This window comes from Carassius gibelio, chromosome A25, assembly GCF_023724105.1.
Source record: "Carassius gibelio isolate Cgi1373 ecotype wild population from Czech Republic chromosome A25, carGib1.2-hapl.c, whole genome shotgun sequence".
NCBI lineage: Eukaryota > Metazoa > Chordata > Actinopteri > Cypriniformes > Cyprinidae > Carassius > Carassius gibelio.
This window is the reverse complement of record NC_068395.1, coordinates 20,433,877-20,437,057: the sequence shown is the minus strand read 5'-3', so window position 1 is coordinate 20,437,057 and position 3,181 is coordinate 20,433,877. Positions and strand designations below refer to the sequence as shown.

Here is a 3,181-nt window from a genome sequence, read left to right as displayed (position 1 = left end):
AACGAATAAAAAATCATTCATATACACTAAATAGGTTATAAAGCCTTTGTCTTGTGTTAGGTAGCAACCTGGAGTAACAGGAGCAGATGTATGAGGAGTTTGCGTTGCATCATCATTAAGATGAAAAAACAGAGTGTCAATAGTGAGGAAAGTTAAATATTGTTAAATATTGAGTGGGTAATGTGAGCTGAAATTTAGTAACTATGAGGTCAATGTCAATCACAGCTTTTATCCGACAGTAGCTATACAATGGCTAGCCAGGCGCCTTCCAGGAAACAGCCAGATTCTCTAACACAGCCGAATGACTTATAATTTCAAAACTCTTGCCAGTATGTTCCACTAAGTCTTTTCTTTAGTTGCGCATTGGAACTAATCAAGTTTGCATATGATGAGCTGCGTCGGTTCATGAGAACGGCTCATAAATGTCCATTAAAACGGATAGAGACTCACAGGTAGATGTAACCCACCTAGATTCCCTCAAAGCAGAATGGGCTGAAGACAATGACGTGGAGAGCGTTGACGGAAAAGCGTTGATTTGGACGGATGAAGCATCAAGTTTGCATATGATGAGCTGCGTCGGTTCATGAGAACGGCTCATAAATGTCCATTAAAACGGATAGAGACTCACAGGTAGATGTAACCCACCTAGATTCCCTCAAAGCAGAATGGGCTGAAGACAATGACGTGGAGAGCGTTGACGGAAAAGCGTTGATTTGGACGGATGAAGCTCCAGCGCCCCGCAGACTCAGCCGCAGCCCGAAGTGCGCTCGCTGCAGGAATCACGGCGTCGTGTCGCGCCTCAAGGGCCACAAGCGCGTGTGTCGCTGGCGTGACTGTCAGTGCGCGAACTTTCTGCTGGTCGTAGAGAGACAGAGAGTGATGGCAGCGCAAGTCGCCCTCCGGAGACAGCAGGCCACAGAGGTTGGTTGACTGAGTGAGCAGGGTAGTTTAGAGCTTTCTGTGTGCTCCAGTGGAACTAAAAAGGGTGTTATTTGCAAACAAAGTGATTTGAGCGAGCGTGTACTTTCTTTCTAAGCAGTAGTCTATACTGCAAATGATTTAGGCATTGTAGAATGAGTAGGCTATTTTATATCTATCCCGTAAATGAATGCTGAGTTATGCATTCTCTTTAACAGGGTAAAAAAGGTAAAAAATACACCTCTGTTCTCAGACGCACAGCTCATCAGCGCTACACGAGGGCACCTAGTCTCCTGGCAAAGAGTATTCTAGAGGGTAAGCCTTAATTAATGCACATCTCATTAACACAATTGCACCCTGAAAGGCAACATTGGGAGAAACTGGATTAGTTCACCTGTTATGCTAAAGAACCCTCTGTGGGGAATAAATCTGTTTGTGTTTATGCAAGTTAATTAAATTTATGCAAGTGGATAGAGGAATAAAAAAAAAGAAAAAAGAAGAAGAATAGTTGGCTCATATGGCTGCTTTTGAGTTTGAGTTTCCCTGATGAGTGTCTTACTGTGTCAACATTAAGGTCAAAATGACTTAATTGTTATCATAAATTTAAATATGCTTAATTTGTTTTTTACTATTAGAATATTTAATACTGCTATACTTTTATGAGTTCCACATGGAGTCTAAGAAATTAATTTTTTAATTCTTCTGAAATTAGGTGAAAATGATTTGTGCAGCTGATTATACAGTACTTAAGAAATGCATTTAAAAAGTGGTTCTCAAATGTGGGTCATGACCTAAAAATGTTTGTTTTGATTTTTAATGGTCAGCAGGAAAAACCATTAACAGATGCAAATAAAAATTGTAGCTAACCATATAATGATACATAGTTAAGACTGCAAAATATATAGGCTTGTCAATTTTTGAAAGAGATGACAAAGCACTTTGCATGCTTTCCATTTGATGCTGACATCAAAAGCTCTGCTTTTCTTTCTAAAGAACACTGTAGGAAAAAGTGACAGTAAAGACAAGTAAAGACATTTCTAATGTGACAAAAGATTTATATTTCAAATAAATGTTGTTCTTTTGAACTTTCTATTTATTAAAGAAGTCCTAAAAACTATCAGCAGCACATCTGTTTTCGACAATTCAATATTTGTAAGTGTTTCTTGAGCAGCAAATCATCAGATTAGAATGATTTCGGAAGGATCATGTAAATGTGACTTGATTATGAACAAGAAAAATCCACTATTTTAATACTCCTTCGTTATGTTGTAGGCTACAAGCCACCTGTGCTGGAGGAGTGGCCTAAGAGACTCCACCAACCCCCAGTCAGTGTCCGTATGAGGAGAGGAGAGCGTTTGCTGATAAAGAGCTGGAGACTGTGATGCTGGAAGATGCAAAGAGAGATGGAAGAGTTGCCTGTACTCCTCCTCCATGCTGTGGTGCCATCAGATCCCTCTCCATATTTTTTCCCACTTTCAGACCCTCTCATGCCCACTTACATGCCTGTGTCCAAAAGCTGCCCTCCTTTGACTGATTGTGATCTCCCTCACCATCAACATGCCCTTAAATCCAAGACTTTAGACTGTGGCACAAACAAACTGACAGACAGTGTTTCTCTAAGAGTGTGTGAGAACTGGGATCTTTTCAGTTCGATTTGGCCTCCGACGCATTGCTACAGCACAAGCCCAGGTGTCAGCATGGTTAAAAACATGCCGGACAGTGGGTTTTCTGATATGTCTGTAAAACCAAAAAGTTTTGTTATTGACACTATGTCAAAGCAAGACATTCCTCCTCCTCTGAATATGGCAGACGTACTGGTTCAAGCTAAATCGCCGCCCGAAATCTGCAGATCATTAGGACACGAGGACTCTGGACTGTATGGAGGGTGCAAACACAGACCCCGATCATAAAAGCTGTAACATATGGCCATTACCTTTTTCTGTAGAGGCATTGCTCATGAGATAAAAAATAATTTCTTCAGAGCTAACACTTTACAATAGGTTTCAGTTTGTAAACATTTCAGTTTGTTTGTATTCTATTAAATTACATTAACGACCAATGTAATTCTTGACACTATTAATGTTGTTTAATGTTAATATCTACAATAATACATTTTAACATTTCAAGTTATATATTAACATTACCTACTGTATTATGAATGAATGTTATGAATTAAAAATGAACAATAGCATATTTATAAAGTAACATATAGATTATTGAAAAGCTCATTGTTATTTCATGATCTCTAATGTATTACAGTTTT

At 39.1% G+C, this 3,181-nt stretch overlaps 1 pseudogene; it reads left to right on the top strand.

The window, feature by feature from the left end:
- The first annotated feature begins 554 nt into the window (after positions 1-554).
- Positions 555-2,977, top strand: LOC127947447 (doublesex- and mab-3-related transcription factor C2-like; annotated as a pseudogene).
- Positions 2,978-3,181: the final 204 nt, after the last annotated feature.